We start from the raw sequence: 19,297 nt of genomic DNA, 5'->3' as shown, positions 1-19,297 counted from the left end.
GTGAATTCTACTCTTATTTATGCAAGCCAGACGGAATCTTTTGAGAATTGAAATTTTCTCAGTGATTAATTTATTTCTTAAAATATATCTACAAATCATCTTTATCATTTTGTACAGGTTCTTTGTACTCTCTTACTTAAACAGGAGAACTTTGCGCTCTTGCTTCTGAATCGATTTAGTATGTGGAATCGATAAAAATTATTTATAATTTTTGTGTATTCTTAATTGTATTAGGTTATATTCAATTTCATTTTTATTTGACTGCCAAAAGCTTGGCCATACGTCTTTCTTACCTTTTAGTTAAAAATCTTCTTTCTTTCCTTCCAGAATAGAAATAATTTTTGCCAATCCCACATGTAATCGGATGTAATAACAATTCTGAATTCGATAATAATTTATTCATTCTTATTTCATATTGGTTTAGTTTGATTTACAATATATTTAATTAAGTTATGAAATTTAATTTAGTTGTGTTCATTATATTTAAAAAAACTACATAAGTAATAGCTATAATATCACTTATTTAAAACAATTCCACGTTGAATAATTGTATGGCTTAAATAAATACAATAATTAATATTTATGCAAAGGGCCGTTAATATTTTCTAAATGAAAATATTAAATTCTTAAAAAATAACTGCGCTTTTCCGAAAAGTATGTATTTCATATGCTAGGAAGATGAGCTGACAACAAGGTGGAAGTTTTCTTGGAAAACCCTAAAACTTAGTAAGGGTTTCGCATTGTTTTTCAAATTTCAATAGAGGTAGACTAGTTCACTGTCCTCATATCTCCATCTCTTTCTGAAGTGTTTGTGCAAAGATTTTCCCTACGCTACCTGCTCTGCAGTTAGAAAATAATAGTACTATTTTGCTTTTAAGTAAGCAATAATTTCCGAAAGAGAAATATTGTCGGAATTTTTAGTATGAGTTTGTATTAAAATAATAATTAATATCAATTACAACCGATTAATTTTAATTGACTTGATTATTCGATTAAATATTTTTGATCGATTAATCTTACAACAGAAATTGATCGATTAATCGATTAAATACCACAACACTAATTACACTGAACAACAAGAATTTTGCTCCGACTTAAAACAATGTGTTCCTTATGGTTTGATGTGCTCTGAATCCGAAAATGCACCTCATATCACGTAAGGTTTTCAAGATATGCTGTATTATAATTTAATTTTTCGATAAGTGCTCCCCCAGAAAACATCTGGCGCGGGTTGGGGATATAAACCAAAACAAAATATAATGCATTTTATGAGTTTATGACTTATTTCCGGTTTTTTATGGTTGTTGGCATGTTCTTTTGTACTTCTAATAAATAAACAGATATTGGTCCCTTCTATGAAATAAATTTCATAACAGGTCAAAGTGAGGTCTATGCAATAAACAAACAAGGGTGTGGTTTTCAGTATTTAAAGGAAAAGTTTACCAGTCTGAGTGAAGGCAAATTAAAAGAGGGCATTTTCATCGGTCCACAAATTCACAAAGTTAAGGCTGACTCTTTGTTTGAAGAAAAACTTTGTTACAGAAAGAATGGCATGGCGCGCTTTCAAAGATGTTTGCTCAAATTTCCTTGGAAATTCTAGAGCAAAGAACTATATAAAACTTGTTGTGGAAACGATGTTAAATGCACATGACAAAATGGAGTGTAATATGTCTCTCAAAATACACTTTTTACATTCTCATTTGAATTTCTTTCCTCCTAACTTTGGAGCGGTAAGCGAGAGCATGGGAAAAGATTTCATCAAGAAATATCTGAAATGGAAAGGCAATATGAAGGAAGATCAACATCCAGCATGCTTGCAGACTATTGTTGGTTCCTTGTAAAATACAATCCCGGGTCTAGTTATGAACAGAAATCATCCAGAAAATTATTTTAAATGTAAGTTCAAATTCCGAGATTTTTCTCTTTATACGCATGAAATATTTTTATTGTTGTGTTTTAAACTATGTAGAATCATTTTTGTATCCAGTATACATTTTTCAAGTATTATGAGGAATTCTGAATTCCTAGTGTGTTGTAATTTTGTCAGTAGCAGCGAAAAATTAAAAAGCAAATAAATTTTGTCATAAAAAAATTCAATTCATTTTCACCGGAAAATGTTACGTGATGGGGCAATTTGGATTTTAAATTCAGATTTAGTGCACACATATTAGTAATATTCACCTATTTTTATTCTGGAGCAAGACAAAAAGTAAAAATTTGTTGTTCAGTGTTATTATTGTTGCTATTAAGTACTGTTAGTTCTCTGCTACTTTGTTGCTGTTACCGTCACTGCTGCAACTTTTGCTATTACTATAATTAATTGTTTTATTATATCTCCACCACTTTAATGCTGTTACTGTCGATGCTGCAACCGTTGCTGCCACAATTACTGTTGTTATTACTCTTCTACTATTGTTGATGTTAGTATCGTTGTTACTAAATGTTGCTGCTGTTGCTATTACTCTTTTGTTGTCGTTACAATCGCTGGTGTTACTATTGCTGTTATTACCAAAGCTCGGAACTTGGGGACTTGTGTTTCATGTGCACGAGTAAGGTTACAGGTACAACGTACACACAGCTCACGCTACAAGTGCTCAGGGACAGTCGTATGTGCTAAGAAGTGGTCACATCGAATGAGAGGAAGACGGACGAGGAAACTGTGGCATGTCGAAGCCAATGGCATTCAGAGAATTACAGATAAACGGTCTGTTTGAGGAATTAGAAAATACGTGTTATTCGAATGCATATTATAGAAGTTTCAAAATACATTTTTTTAAACTTTAGGTACAGAATTTCGTGGAGGAATGCGAAGGAGATACATTATTTTCTTCGAATGGAGAGTTTATATTTTGTAAGTTGTGCTACATACAAACTAAAGGCTGGAAACCGGCATTCATTGAAAGACATTACAGTCCCTTAAATTAGTGGAAAATTTGTCCATAGCCATGGATCAAGTAGCAGAGGAACCTACCGTAGAACAAATTGAAAACTATTTTGAGAAAAATTTAGGATATACTTATCTTTCTCACATACGAGATCAGCTAGCAATTGCTCAAAATCAAACAGAAAACAGTGACAGTGAAAACATTCAGTATTTTAAGTTTGTTCCCGTCACTTCATGTGACTTGGAAATAAGTTTTTCTTGTTTCATATCAGCGAAGAAGTTATGGGTTTGAAAATATTGGAATGTACGTAGTCATACACTGTAATAAAATGTACAGAGCAGAACAGTAAATTTGATATATTTCTCATGTTTATTTTTATTATATTACGTGTTTCAACCTACCATAATACTATCAATATGTTGTTCCAGTCAGAAACCACTTTTATAGCAGACCTGACTGTACCTCCGTGCTGGAAGCGGGAGTTTGTTGACATTGAAGTCCGGTCGCTTAGCCACGTGCAAAGACACAAGTCCCCAAGTTCCGAGCTTTGGTTATTACTGACCTATTACTCTTGTTGCTGCTACTATCGCCAGTGCTGCTGTTTTTGCTACCACTGCCTCCTCGTATTCTAAAGCGTTTAGGCCTACTCTTCTATAAGAGCCTTCGACCTTGGTGTCAGTCTCTCTTGTTTACATTAGGATTGTGCTAATTCTACTAATTTGTGTCCCATTCAGGCTGTCAAATCTTCCGCACATATATGCCGAAGGATTTGACATAACAGTCTTCAACTCTTGCATTATAAATTATATACAAGTACGTAGAGAAACTTGTCCGTGAAAGGGTGCACGCGTACATCTATGATTTGCACGTGACCTGGAGGTTAAGGTAGACACATTTATTTCGAAGACAATGACTATGATGCGACCTTCGCTCGCTGGGGGGTAAAGAAGTGTTACATTGTGTGGTACTGTAGGCAGAAGAACAATTAGGGTTAACAGCATGACTGAAACCAGATTTGAGTCCATGGATTTCCGGAAAGTTTTGACTGTTTCCGCTGTAAATTATTACCGAGCTGTGACATGCTTTCTCTAAGGTCAAACATATAGGCTAACACTGAATTGAGCACAGAATATTGTGAAAACATTAATTTTATACCGTCTTATTTGACATTAGAGAAAATCATTTCTAATTTATATACAAAAAGAACTCTAGTATATTAGCATAAATTTAATAGACAGAATCTATGGTAACTGACAGTTGAACCTTACAGTTTTTTTATGTCCAGTCTTCAGTTGAAGGCTGAAAGAATTTCGAAAGGTTGTCTTGGAAACAAATAGGTATTTACTAAAATCAGTAATTCTTGTAGATAATGATGGTGGCGTAAAAAAAGTTGTCATAAAGTTCGAAACATTAGAAATTGCGAAAAATGTTGATGGAAGTATGAAGGGGGGAAATTTTAGTAAGACCTGCTTTTTCCGCCACAAATACAACTCCTCCATCACCGAGACTTGAATTCGGATCCTCTGCTGTCGTAAGCGAGCTCTGTGCCGACTGAGCTACTAAGGCAAAACTATGCTCCAGATAGAGGGCTTCGGACAAAATTTGTCGTCCAAATCTCTCCCACGTTGAATTTCGACGTAAGAATAACCGCTATTGGAAGCCTCGTCGAAATACTACTGCTGCTGCTACTGCTGCTACTACTGCTACTACAATTGAAGAGTACAGGGGGAAAACCTGATAAGTCACATTTTACTGTTTTTACAGGAGAGTAACTTAAAAGTTTCAAGACTCATTTTATCCTATTGTCTTTGGGTTATCATTCTTCAAGTTTCTTTGGACTAATGAGGTTGTTAATCTGTACAATTAAACAACACAAATCTACACTACCCGAGTTATTTCATGACATCTAAAACAGAAAATTGATAATTTTGGACTTATCAAGTAGTTAGATCCTTATTCAGGGCAGTATTCAATTGTTAATTATATTACTACTACTACTACTACTGTTACTGATGTTACTACTACAACTACTACCGTTACTGATGTTACTACTACTACTACTGCCGTTACTGATGTTACTGCTACTACTACTACCGTTACTGATGTTACCACTACTACTACCGTTACTGATGTTGCTACTACTACCACGGTTACTGATGTTACTATTACTACTACTACCGTTACTTATGTTACTACTACTACTACCGCTACTGATGTTGCTACTACTACCGTTACTGATGTTACTACTACTACTACTACTACCGTTACTGATGTTACTACTACTGTTACTGATGTTACCACTACTACTACTACTACTACCGTTACTGATGTTACTACTACTACTACTACCACCAACGTTACTGATGTTACTACTACTATTACTACTACTAATACCGTTACTTATGTTACTACTACTACTACTACTACTACCGCTATTCATGTTACTACTACTACCGTGACTGATGTTACTATTACTACTGTTACTGATGTTACTACTACTACCGTTATTGATGTTACTACTACTACCGTTTCTGATGTTACTACTACTACCGTTACTGATGTTACTACTACTAGTACTGCCACTACTGTTACTGATGTTACTATTACCGTTACTGGTGTTACTACTACTACTACTGTTACTGATGTTACTACTACTAGTACTACCACTACTGTTACTGATGTTACTACTACCGTTACTGGTGTTACTACTACTACTACTACTACTGTTACTGATGTTACTACTACTAGTGCTACCACTACTGTTACTGATGTTACTACTACTACCGTTACTGATGTTACTACTACTAGTACTGCCACTACTGTTACTGATGTTACTACTACTACCATTACTGATATTACTACTACTACTACTACCACCGTTACTGGTTACTACTACTACTAGGCCTACTACCATCGTTACTGATGTAACTACCACCACCACTACTACTACTACTACTACTACTACTACTACTACTACTACTACTACTACTAAGAATGCATTCAAAGTCAGTACTCATATTAAATTTAATGCCGCTCTTTATATTTCAGCAGTAGAAATGTTTGAAAGTGAAACCCAAACACACCGGTCAGGCACTGTTGTGAATATTCAGAGTACGCGATGCAACCGATCTGTTTCAGAATTCAATGTAACACGCTTTGATATTGTGTTGGAGGTGACGGTGCTATAGTATATTCAGAAAGTGTTTGGTTTTATGACTTAGACCTGTTCATTGGTTTCTACTATGTGCTGGTATGTAGGGCCACCGCAGACGGGCGTCATCGGATGCGATGCACGAATACTGTAACCTTGATAGTTTCTGTTGCATATCACATGTGCTGACTCTTATTTATTTCATATTCATATAATAAGGACCAGCCGTAACTTAGATGACATCTCACCAAAAGAGTCGCAGTTCAATATCAGCCCGATCCTGTGAAGTAAATGTTCTTGAAGTAAATAGATTAGGCCTACCTAGTACGATTTATGTTTCTTCTATACTTTTTCTGTTACTCCGTTTTCGTAAAAGATACATTCACTCTTGTATGCCGTATGGAATTCCTGTTTCGGGTATAGTAAAGACTGGAATGTTAAAAAAAAAAGTAATAGGTACTACAGAAAGGACTATAAGATTAATGTGTCATATGGACTGTAAAACTCACTGTAAACCTTTATTTTGAGAATAAAATATTTTAATGGTTGTGTCAGTATATATCATGCAAAATAGTTTGCATGTCAGAGAAAATTTTGACACGCTTTTACTAAACAACGCTACAAATGAAAACAATACCAGAAACAGAAACATTCTGAGGTCAAAGTTCTGTAGAAATACCTCATTTAAAAGACAGGAAATGGGAATCAAACTAATTTATTTAATTTATTGCTTAATCAGAAATCTAGAAGTCATTAGTTTTAAATTAACGGTCAAACACTAGTTAATTAATCATTGTTCTTGCAGTATTAACAAGTACACTACGAATTATTTAGGAATTAAGTTTTTTCCTTTAATCCTAGAATGCTATCGTACGTAATTTTGACGTATAATATCCACACTACTTTTCCCACCAAGCGAACTTCTCCTTTTTGTTTAGTCCAGATCAGTTTACTTAATATCCTAAGGGTGAAACCTAATCATTCCCCCCCCCCCATTACTACATATGCTTGTGAATTATGGTGATTTTATAGTTTGCAGGTTGAATTTTCATTTGTCAACTTCGTTTCGAATTTCGGTACCGAGAAATACTACAGCTAGTGTTAAGTTGGCAGCAGTGTCAGTTGTCGTAAATAGTGCAAATTCTGAAAATTCAAATTGTTCTAGACTTCTGATTTAGGCCTATTGGAGCCTAGTGAAATTTGAACATACTAATAATTAATCAATATCAGTATTAATATTAATCTATAATAGTTATTTATGTGTTGCGTTGTGTTGTGATTACGATTCAAGATTATAGTCAGGTAAATGTAAATAAATTTAGCATACGGAGTGATACATGCACTGGGGTAATCGATACAAATACCATTTCACATTTTAATATTAATTTCTCTCGTGTTTAGATTTTTATTACAAATATGTCAAAGAGAGGAAATAGCATGGCAGTGACTATTCCGACAGAGAAAGCATGTGTCAATCAGAGTAAGTTACGCTTCAGGAATCTGTAGTTCATATGTACAATGAACTGAAGGAAGAAGATAATGCAGAAATTGTGCGTATGGAGACAGCAACTACAAGTAGAATAGTAAAATTATTAGGAGTGATTATTCTTAAGCATATATTTTAAACTGGCATTCGGTTTTCGGACTTTGTACTAATCATTTCACGTGATCAAACAAAATACATTTTTAGGTTAGGTCTCGTGGATAGTAAACTGTTTAATCAAAACAATGAATTTCATGTTGCCAAATAAAATACATTTTAATATTAGATCGTATTAATATACTAATTACAAACATAATGTCCGAGAGGTCCAGGAGGAAAATATGCTCTCTCAGAAATTATTCAGCCATTAATTAGAAAATTCCTCCCAACATAAAGACAAGTAAATAAGCAAGACATCGTTATTGTATTATTATTATTATTATTATTATTATTATTATTATTATTATTATTATTATTATTATTATTATTGTATTACTCGTCTGTACAAGACCTTAGCAAGACCTGCCCTCTGTTACGGCAGCGAAGCTTGGACCTTACGAAAAAGCGATGGAAATAGAATGACTGTCAGTGAAATGAAGTTTATGCGCCGAACAGCAGGATACACTAAATGGGATCATAAAAGAAATGAAGACATCCTACAAGAAATGGGAATTGAACCTACTGTATACTTCAGTATATTACTCAATATCAAGACAACTGGCTTCACCATGTCAAGCGTTTGCCTAGAATAAGGATTCCTCGAGCGATCTTGAACTACAGACCAATAGGGAAAATATCATTGGATCTCCCTGTGAAGAGAGGCGGGACAACTTTTGTAGACCGGAACAGTCCTTCCAGGACTATCACCTGTTAGGAAGATGATGATGATTATTATTATTATTATTATTACTATTTATAAAACTACAATGTACGCACATATTTATGTGTCTAAAGTTTTATCTTTCTTTCCACTCGTCCCTATGCACCCAGTCCAGTTCTTCCTTAAAATTCGTTTTCAGAACGAAAAGTTGTATTTGTTCGGATCAAATTTCTGCACATTTAAAGGATAAAACTAAAATTCTTTCACTCATATATTATCATAGTACATTGCTCTCTTAAATTGACTTCCTGATCCGGAGCTGCGCTCGGGCTTAGACTGGATCCCCCGTTTGGTCTCGTTGATTGGTTTCTTCTGACGTTTTCTCCAGCCGTGGGACTGATGCCGGATGGTCTATGGCGAGTCCTCGGTCTCAATTCATTTCACACCCGTTTGGTCAGATTACCTGGTTGATTTTTTCCGAGGTTTTCCTCAACCATAAGATAAATGCCAGGTAATCTTTTGGCGAATCCTCGGGCCTCATCTCATCCTCACTACATCTCGCCCAAAAATTTGAAGAAAATGCAAAATTATACAAAATTTGTAAAAATTGTAATTGAGGACTGTTTTTGCAAAACTTGCTAACTGCAAAATTTGCAAAATTGAGATTTTTATGGATTAGTTAACACAAGGCAGGCCTCTACATGATGTTCAAAGTGTCTTAGTAAAATTGGGTTATTTCTCTTCATTGTAGTGTGTAGTGTGTCAAAGTGTGATCGTTTTTTCAAAACTTGCTTTCTCCTATAAGTGAGAGATACAGCAAAACTTGCTTACTATAGTGTTTTGTCTCTCCTGTAAAATTTAGTTTTTTTCAGTTAGCAAGTTTTGCAAAAACGGTCCTCAATTGTAATCTTGTAAAATTTTGACTTGTTCCACAACTTAAAGCTTCATTGCTAATGTAAGATCTGTGAAATATAATAAATGAAATGAAAAAAAAAGGAAAAAATAAGCCTATTGGAAATTTTATCAATGGCTTTCCCAAAAATACGCTATAAAATGTTTAATATAAAACAATTTTTGTCTCGCAAAACAAGCAAAAGCGAGAAAAATTGTATTAAAATTTTTTGTTTGAAACATCTCAAAGAATAACCCCCTAAAATTAATGACATTACTTGTAGTTCATTCCGCATACTCACACGGCCGTCATTATCAGCAGTCAGAGAAAACCTACACCAACATTATCTTTGTCTAGCATGAATTTATAACCTGGCGCTCCTCATTACAGTAGCTGATAGCCTATGATATCGTAAAATGAAATAACAGACTTAATTTTATACGAGCAGTATAGCGACATGTACAGTACACAGGTAGCTGCATACAAATCATTGATTGTTCGAATGCCTCGCGTCCGTCAAGGAGATCCGACGCCGAGATAACCTGAGAATTTTCAGGCATCAACCTTGGTATCACGCAGATGATCGGATTGATGCAGGATCCGTAGATGATGTCATTATACTGCCGACATTGCAATCACAGGCGCTATGACTCAAGCGCTATCACTAGATCTGATGATTTGAAGGTTTATTGCCTGGTGCACACGTGGACACAGTCTTCACGGACAGCATACCTCTCTCGCTCCGGCTGAATCCCAATTCTTAGCCAGGCTTTGCTAGTAGTCATATCGCGTCTTGAATTGTACGAAACATATTGAATTCGTTACGTTCGTTTTCTTATCCCAGATCCAATGATGTTCCACTAGATTCTTTGAAACTTGATTATCCATCTATAAGTTACACTATTTAAAAAAATCGTTAGTTATTGTTATATCATCGTGATCATCATCAAAGTCGCTGTCACATAAATATTAACCACCTATAACTCTTTTATTTATTTATTCATTTATTTATTTATTTGTTTATTTATTTATTTATTTATTTATTTATTTATTTATTTATTTATCTATCTATTTATATCCATAATAGGGCAAAGCCCCATTTACAATAGACAGTACAGATAAAAAAACATAGAATTGCATATAACACGAAAAAAAGAGGTAAACCAGATACAAGTGTAATTACAAATTAAAAATGGAAAAGAGAAGAAAAAAAAAAACAAATAGATACCACCTAAATAAAAGACACAGATACAGATATAAATGAAAAACACCAAATAAAAACAAATCAAAAAGAGCCAAGTACAGACATCACAGCCAAAATTGCAAAATGTAGGCGTAGCTATAATTGGCAAGTTGCAGAGCAAATACAACACCATGTTAATAAATTCAATATACAGCACTACACAGCAGGCCCAATAGGCTCAATTAATTTATTTAAAAAACTCACCAACACAGAACATGTGTTTCAAGTAATGCTTTACATAACTTTTTCTTGTACATATTGTACGATAACGAAAAATCTAAATCCTGTTTATTTGATAGATGATTGTTTTATGAGATTGTGTTTTATATGTCTATAAATAAAAGAGAGATCGATTTCTCAAATTTGATTTACCAATATTGAAACTAATTAGCTGTAGAAGATCAGTATCTTACCACAGTAACATCAACATATTCAACATCATTCAGTATCTCGCCATCGCGCTGATGGAATACCCTGCCCAGTGACAACAGAAACTGTCAGAATTTAACAGTATTCAAAAACAAACTTGTAAGAATCTTTTTACGAGTAGATAGAAATGCAGTAAACTGAATATTCTAAATTTTTTTGCAACTGTTTCAAAATTGTAACTGTTTTATTTCTCTTGAAATTTGTACAGTAGTGGCAAAAAAAACCGGACCGACCCTTGTGCTGTGTATTGTGTCAAACTGTGGTAATTTCAATATGGATAGTGAAACCAGAGGTAAGTACTGCTATTTAATTTAAAAATACGCAGTTGTCTTTGCCGAATAGAGGTAGAAATGTAATATTGATGCCAGATGAAAATAAAACTCTCAAAGTTTTTTCGTCTGTAAGTTTGAGGCACTGAAGGAAACAAAAGACGGTAAGAATCGAACAAATGCAATAAATTTCATTGTTACAATTAATTATACAAAATGGATGTGTTTTGTGACTAGCAAAATTTCAATCTGTGACTCTGAAATCAGCTACAATGGTCGGTCCGGTTTTTTCTTTGCCACTACTATATAATCAGTTACGCAGGGCTACTTATTTTTTTTAGATATTTAATTATTTCTTTCAATCGCTAATAATTTAGGGAGTCAATATATTAGCCTACATTAGTACTTTTTGTGCCTGTTATGATTTTGTCTTTGCACTTGTATTTTTTCCTCCCTTCTTTTTTGGATTTTTGCATACTTATATTTTTTACCTCTCTTTTTTTTTTGCATTTTTGCGTTTGTATTTTTGTATTTGTATTTTCAATTTCATTTATTTTTCTTATTCACTTAGGCCTATTCTCTTCGCATTTGTTTCTTTGTATAGACCTATTTGTATTGTGTTAATGTGGTAGAGGCCTGCTGGCCTTAACAACACCAGATTAAATAAATAAATAAATAAAATAATCATCATCAATAGCAATGATTAAGCCTAAAGGCTCGTTTCGATACTCATGGAAGTTGAAATGTTCAGTCCATCTTTTTTTCGGGCGTGCGATGTCTGTTTCTTCTACCTCTAGGCTATAAATTTATTTAAAGTCTTAGGACTTGATTTTCTTCCATTCTTTCCAATTTTGTCGGTATAGCTTAATTCTATCTATATGTTTAAAAATGTTTAACTCGTTTCTGATGCCTACACTCTTTTTTTTTTTTTCTAATAATGTATATCCTGCAACATTTCTCAAAAGTCTCATTTTCGCAGCTTCCAGCCTCTGTTCTTGTTTCTTAGTAAGTGTCCAATATTCTGAAGCGTGCATAAGGGCGGGTATTGCCATCACTTTGTAAAATTTAATTTTAGTATCTTTGCGGGTATTTTTAGATGTCTGGTTGAATAATAATATCTATTTTATCTTCCACATCTTCATTTTTTCAGTAAGAAATGTTGAATCCAATATGTTTGAAGCTATTAATTTGTTCCAATATAGTATTATTGATAGAGATTTTTGCCTGTAGTTTTTCCTTTCCTTTGAAAGTCATTACTTTAGTTTTCGATTTCATTCCCACAATAATAATTATTTACTTACTTACAAATGGTTTTTAAGGAACCCGTAGGTTCTTTGCCGCCTTCACATAAGCCCGCCATCGGTCCCTATCCTGAGCAAGATTAATCCAGTCTCTATCATCATATCCCACCTCTCTCAAATCCATTTTAGTATTATCCTCCTATCTACGTCTCAGCCTCCCCAAAGGTCTTTTTCCCTTCGGCATCCCAACTCACACTCTATATGCATTCCTGGATTCGCCCATACGTGCTTCATGACCTGCCCATCTCAAACGTTTGGATTTAATGTTCCTAATTATGTCAGGTGAAGAATACAGAATAGCTGCGAATATATTGAATAAGGAGTCGTGGACAGCCGATAAGAGGTGGTCCTGTAGCTTGGGGTTTGGGCGAAGGTCTAACAATCCATCACCGTGAAAAACAACTTGTTACGAAACCATATAATAAGCCTCGGAATGGGACTGATTCTCTGGCACGACCACCGCAAAGACAACAACAGCAATAATAATAATAATAATAATAATAATAATAATAATAATAATAATAATAATAATAATAATAATAATAATAATAATAATATCATTCCATAATAAGATATTATTAACACCATGATGCCATTGTTATTATTTATTTATTTATTTTACACTAGCGTGTCATGATAATTAAAGACACACTGACCTATCATCATTATCAGGACTCTCCTGTCATCACTATTATTAACACCAATATCACATCATCATATCCACAATAAGTTCGTCGCAATCCTCATTAACGCCACCATATCATCATTATGATATAATGTCCACAACCAACATAGCAACGTCGTCTTCGTTGTCAGGCCCAGTAATTGCTCGGCCAGCTGGCGGCTCCTCACATTCAGGGGTCCGAGGATCGATCCAGAGCAGTCATGCAGCACCGTGTACAGACGGAGAAGAGGGGCTATCGGCCATATCTACACATATTGTTTATATTTGAAGATTGTTGTATTATCGGCGTATAATCATAAATAGTACATGATTAGCTCTTTAATTAATTAGGAAAATATATCAAAAGATATTAAATAAAGAAATGTAAGACAATAATTATATTAAAGCTATGGCTGGTCGGACCGAGATGAATTCATCAACTTAAGCTATCAGTAGTCCTGCGGATATTCTTCCATTCCGATAGACGATCCGGAATTTTTCGTGAATCCGATGATAACAGACGGACCATCCTGCTTCAACTCTGACAGAATCAAATCCTATCCCCAGAGGAGTACCTGATAAACACCAGTGTACGAAGCCTTTAAATCTTACATCACCATCGCAGATCCGTACTTTCCCCAAGACTTCTGTAATGTGTCCTTTTTCCACCACAAATTCCATCACGACCAGGCCATTCATCGAACTCGGGCCGCTTGGATGCAAGACCAGAGCGCTAGCGCTGAACCACAAATGCGGCAATGAAATTCATAGTTTAATGTCGTAATAATAGGAAATGTGAGAAAGTTTATTACACAGTTTATGCAAATTCGCTAGTTCCGGCAACACATACACATAAACACACCCAAATGAAGTTCTAAACACAACTCAATTTCAGAACACACACACCATTTGACTCCACATTACACTACATAAACACATCCCCACAGCAAACAAAACAAAAGGCGCCAAGACCAGCAACAACCAGTTCTGATGATGGCCAATAGCAGGCCGAAACATTGTAACAAGGTAACATAAAATTTAACACGTGAAAGACATATAATATGTTTTCCAAAGTGATATAGTGTTAAAAGTTGTGTAATCAAGATGTATAATTTTATAGTTGTGCGACACATCTGGTTTGACTTCGTTAACGATATGTACCCTAAATGTTATTTATAGGACTGGTGGTTTCCGACCCAAAACAATGTTTTTATGTCAGATATAGCCGGTGAGTTATGTTGTTCTGAAAACACGCACAAGCAGAGTCGGGTTAAGTGGTTATAGAATGAGATGAGACTCTTATTGACATTGTCCACATGGTCGCGTTGCCTGACGTTGTTTACTATGCTCTGATTGGTCTGTTTCGGCACAGTACTCTTAAAGTGTATTGTTTATGCTACCGGTACCTTCCCCTCGTTTTCAATAGTAAATGTAACAGCCACTTCTAGGTTCAGTGTTGGGAAACGCTAGTCCTAATTATTTAATTACCAGTAGGACAGAATATTTTACTCTATTTTAAATTCTACATTTTGTATCTTACAGTTTTTACTGGCTGCCGTATTCTTGTAAGCACTAATTTTCCACAGAATTCGCCAGTATGCAAACTTTGAAGGGAATTTCGAACCTTTGTGAGAAAGTATTTTTGTTAGGTCAGTTGTCTTCTAAATGGTAAACAGTAATTTATTTTTCCGTTACACAGGTACAGACAGTGAGTAGACATTAAAATAGAAATAGTTAAGTAACATAATCATTAATAGGATCCTTACATTAACAATGGTTTTACAATAAACAGTTACATGAAATAATAAAATATATACAAGTAGGCTATATAAACTTAAGAGTTTTTTCTTAACCAGTGTATTTAAGCAACTTTATGTACCCTCGTTCGATTCAAACGTAGTACGAGAAGAAAATGAAATTGAGACACTCACTGAGGCTGGGAAATTCATCGAAGATTCAGTCAATCTTATCTGAATCTACATGGGCTATGGACAGGGAGGGATAACGTAAGGTACGAAATAAACTTTCCCCTGTCATAACTAGCTACAATAAATTCATCCATGCCACGTACACGCTTCGAATGTTGTTTTTAAAATCACGGAGAAGATATTGAAACAATTTACATAAACAGAACTTGCCTCTTTCTGAAACGCCGCGCTGGAGTACCCTATATGTGTAAAATCCTATGCCACTTGTTGTTAACATGGGATGTACAGTATTTTATAAGCGCCCTGGGGAGGGTGGGGGCGGGGTAAGTACACGCAAAGATGTTCCTCTGCAGGCGCTAAGCCATCAGTGTCTGTTATACGTTCACTTTACCGTCTCCGGAGTTTGACGTTAGTAGTCCATAAACTTGAAGGTATGGCCCGAGAGCAACTCGGTTTAAAAGAACACGCGATTTAAAAGAGATCAAACTCTCTCACTTCTCCTTTCTCCTCTTTCGTTCTCTTTCAGCGCACATTCTTAAACGTTTCATTTTTTCGTGGGTCTCTCACAAATATATAAAGCAGTTCAACTCTGGATTCGTAGGCCTAAGTTGTTTTTCGAAGGTGATTATTATAATATGATTGTCTATCTATCTATCTATCTATCTATCTATCTATCTATCTATCTATCTATCTATCTATCTATCTATCTATCTATCTATCTATCTATCTATCTATCTATCTATCTATCTATCTATCTATCTATCTATCTATCTATCTGTCTGTTGTCTGTCTATCTGTCTGTCTATCTATCTATCTATCTATCTATCTATCTATCTATCTATCTATCTATCTATCTATCTATCTATCTATCTATCTATCTATCTATCTATCTATCTATCTATCTATCTATCTATCTATCTATCTATCTATCTATCTATCTATCTATCTATCTATCTATCTATCTATCTATCTATCTATCTATCTATCTATCTATCTATCTATCTATCTATCTATCTATCTATCTATCTATCTATCTATCTATCTATCTATCTATCTATCTATCTATCTATCTATCTATCTATCTATCTATCTATCTATCTATCTATCTATCTATCTATCTATCTATCTATCTATCTATCTATCTATCTATCTATCTATCTATCTATCTATCTATCTATCTATCTATCTATCTATCTATCTATCTATCTATCTATCTATCTATCTATCTATCTATCTATCTATCTATCTATCTATCTATCTATCTATCTATCTATCTATCTATCTATCTATCTATCTATCTATCTGTCTCTTATATCTATCTATATGTCTGTCTATCTATCTGTCTGTCTGTCTTTTTTGACACTTTATATTTTATTAAATTCGTTCTTCGCACTCTTTCAGACTATGTTAATTTGTATTACTATACAGATAGGCCTACATGGAGGATCTTTAATTTCGTAGCATGATGCCAGACCTATACGTAAGGCCTACTGGACGTCATAATTAATTTACCCTGCAGTGGTCGCATAACATAATTTGTTACCATGAATTACAGTGGCAGTTCATACTAATGTATTGTAAAAATTAGAATAGAAAACGCAGAAAACGTTTCTCATACACAATTTGCATGCACTTAACCACTGTCCGTGTACATATTGAAATGTTCCCTCTTGGGAGGGAGTTGATATTTTAAGGAAATTCCTTTAGACCTCTGTTTTGAACCGAGGAATTTTCTAATTATCCGTAATTTGAGAAGTCCCTAAGGTACAGATTCACAGTGTAAATTTATTTTCAAAAGCTTGAACTATATTGGTCCCTAATAGATATAAAACAATCGTCTACTTCGACAGCAACATGAAATAATATTAGTATAAAAGTTAAGAACTCCACACTAAATTTAATAAGAATGTCAGAATTGGTGACGTATATTTTGTAATTAAGGTATTGTTCAAGAGGGATATAACTAAATGACTTTTATACATTCCGATCTCACTTCCATTATTAAAATATGGGTTGAAAAGTTATATTTCGGTAGAAAGCAACATTTCATATAGCCTAGTGGCGCAAGCTTCATGCGTATTTTCATTGTGTTATGGATATAAAGGCATCCAACGTTTCGGTTTCATCATCAGGAAAAGTAGAAAAAGAGGAGCCTATCTGTACTATTCACAATTTGCAAATACTCAAAAATGCTTGTACATAGAATGTGAAAGACTTAAATCATACTTACCATTTTATGAAATTACAATGACGTAACTGGTAAATATAAGTCGTGTTATAATTTCAGTACATTCCTTTATATCACGTAGAATATCTGATATACCATTTCCATCGCTTTCTTCGCTTACGTTAATTAAATTACAATTCTGTAAATTTCTATCACTGTAAGAGATAATGGACACCAAACAAATCAATGCCGATCAAAGAAATCACAGCAACTGAGCTTAGCAACACAATTCTTCTATAGTCATTTCAGTATTCTTCGCCTCTAATAAAATGTATTTATTTTATTTACTTATTTATTTATTTTATTATTTATATTTAAGTGTACAGAATACAGAATATAAGTACAACAACAGAAATAGAAATAAAATAATAAAATCAATATAAAAAAGAAGATACAGTAATATTAACAAAATTTGAGGACCGAATGAGCAGCGCTGGTGTTCGGTCGCAGTTCAGATATATTATTAATAGGCCTATAAGAGAATACATAAAATAAAATTAAATATGAACTAAAATTAAAATTACAGCTACAATGAAATCATATAATATAATATTGTATTAATATAAGAGGAATATAGACGATAAAATAAAATCGGAACTAAAATTAAAATTACAGCTGCAATGAAATTATATAATATAATATTGTATTAATATAAGAGAAATATAGAAAATAAAATAAAATAGGAACTAAAATTTAAATTACAGCTACAATGAAATTATATCATTAATAGTGTATTAATATAAGAAGAATATAGAAAATAAAATAAAATAGGAACTTAAATTAAAATTACAGCTGCAATGAAATTATAATATCGCACGTGAGTAAAGTAGGACAATTTTATCTCCATTTTTTAATATAATTTTGAAATTTGTTGGTGGTGAAAAAAATTATATAGGCCTATATAACAACACAAAGTGACTCATTTTTTTCACTTGTGAGATTTCTTAAACCTCTCACACGAGCAAAAATGACTCACCTTGTATCCTTGTATACATAACAATTTCTTTGACTTTGAGTAATCCTATATAGCCTATATGAATGTGATGAAAATCTGTCTCCTTAAAATCTCAGACAAGGCTATGTCAAACTAATTTTACTAACCTTTGTATTTAAAACCAGTCTGTTTCGTCATTTAGATGTTACTGGAACGGAATCGGCTGCGTAAAGACAAACCGAGCTTAGAGAGATGTCTATATCTATATCCAGAGCCTAGGTTCATGAAAGCACATGGGAGTTGTGTACGCCCACTTTACCTTTAATGAGGCCGAGTTTGGAGAGGGTAGATTAGACACTGAATGCCATGCAGTACATTAACTGCCATACTCTCCTCCCTCTCATAATTTACCCCCGGAATAATTGTGCTAACTAAGTAGACGCAGACTTCATTACAATGTTGTCAATACTTCACGTAAACAAAGCCAGATAAATTTCATTGGCATTAAGAGGACACTTTTATTTGATAGCAATTAAAGCGTATGAAATTTCTATGTGACAATTATGGAATTGATTTTACTATTTTTTCTTGTATTACTAACGCTCTTCTCGTTGTTGAAGTGTGTTTCTAGTGTTTCTAGTCATTTTATCAACCTAAAGCACTAGATGAACATACTGTGGGACTCCTGAGACTTGGGACAAGAACGACACCAAGTTTTGAGATACGAAAGAAATTTCAGTGATTTTTACTGCGTCATATTACTTTTGACCAATAAAACGATACGAAAGAACGTGTTCAACCAATCACGACTGTTTATCCTACGAGTTTATCACTTCCCTAGCATTTGTTTCTTTGTTTGCCAACATTTCAAACTGCAAATTCTTTACGGTACTATAAAACATGTTTTGCGATCGTCATATGTTTCCCGCATAGATGGTCGACTGAAAATGGTGGCTCCGTTCAAACGTTTTAGTGAAGCTTACATCAGTGAAATATAATTTTAGTAAGTCAATTAATATCTATTTTATTGTATTAGAGCAGCGTTGTCAGACAGAGACTAAACGGAGCGCT

This window comes from Periplaneta americana, chromosome 2 (assembly GCF_040183065.1).
Source record: "Periplaneta americana isolate PAMFEO1 chromosome 2, P.americana_PAMFEO1_priV1, whole genome shotgun sequence".
In the NCBI taxonomy this organism is placed as follows: Eukaryota; Metazoa; Arthropoda; class Insecta; order Blattodea; family Blattidae; genus Periplaneta; species Periplaneta americana.
Note: the sequence above shows the minus strand (reverse complement) of the source record.